This window comes from Pempheris klunzingeri, chromosome 8, assembly GCF_042242105.1.
Source record: "Pempheris klunzingeri isolate RE-2024b chromosome 8, fPemKlu1.hap1, whole genome shotgun sequence".
Taxonomy (NCBI): Eukaryota; Metazoa; Chordata; class Actinopteri; order Acropomatiformes; family Pempheridae; genus Pempheris; species Pempheris klunzingeri.
In genome coordinates, this window is record NC_092019.1 from 3,929,571 (window position 1) to 3,930,686 (window position 1,116).

Here is a 1,116-nt window from a genome sequence, read left to right on the forward strand (position 1 = left end):
GGATTCTTATTGGTGTTGGGTTGGAGGAGGGCTACGAGGGCTGGGTTTTTTTTTTCTTCTTCTAGTTTTTATAATGTAAAACATTCGGGGAGTTATCTTTGCACCTATCTGCTACAATTGGCAGTGAAACCTGGAAGGAGGTGTGAGCTCAAGCTTTGCGGACGCGTATTTGTGCGTTAGGGCAAAGATGAGTTGATTCACTAATAAACACATTAAAACCACGTGTGCGATGTCTCCACACTTTCCTCCTCGCTGTCCCACACAGTTAAAATGAATACTTTAATGCCTCTAAGCAGGTCCACCATCAAGCCTCAGAAACCCACAGTGGCTGCATGGCAAGTGCCTGATGTTGCACTTAATCTGCGAGGAGCAGTTTGAAGCAACGCAATAAATACAGACGTAATAAAGTCAATATCATTTCACTGCAGCGCGTATGAATGTCTGGCTAAACTATTATAAAAGGAACTATGATCATATAATATAGTAAATCTATAAAGACCGAGTATTAATGAACAAACTAAAAGTATTTTTCTTATATTGAGGGTTTCTTGGCTGCAGCCAGGAGGAGGAGGAGGAGGAGGAGGAAGAGGAGGACAATGAAGTCAAAGCTTTGACAAAGTTTAAAAATCTCTCATAGTGGAGCTGAGAGCATCTTCTGACTGGATTTTCTCCTGGTTTTCCCCAAATTTCTTTTCAAGTGAAGTTAATTCTGTATAAGAGTACTGACATGTTGTTCATGTGTTAATTACTTGTTGTATTATCCTACATTTGGTGTTGTTTAGTTCAGATAATCTGGAAATAAATCCAATAGTTTAAAAACGTATGTATTATTCCTGAACTCATGTGGTGTAGGCTAATAACAAATGTGTCCATTTGGTTAAGTACCAGGTGTGAATCCTAGTAGGAGTGTATTACTAAGCTGTGATAGGTGCTGGAAAAAGTACCACTGGGGAAACTCAGCAGTGCAAAGTGCCGCTGGGACCTTTAAGATTAAACCGATGCTGGTGGTCTTCCAGATGAGATTATGGATTTAAGTGGGACACAGACAAAAAAACAAACCTTCCGTGTAGCTCAAACGTTGCCACAACCCATTTTTAACAAAGGCATCAAGCGAGA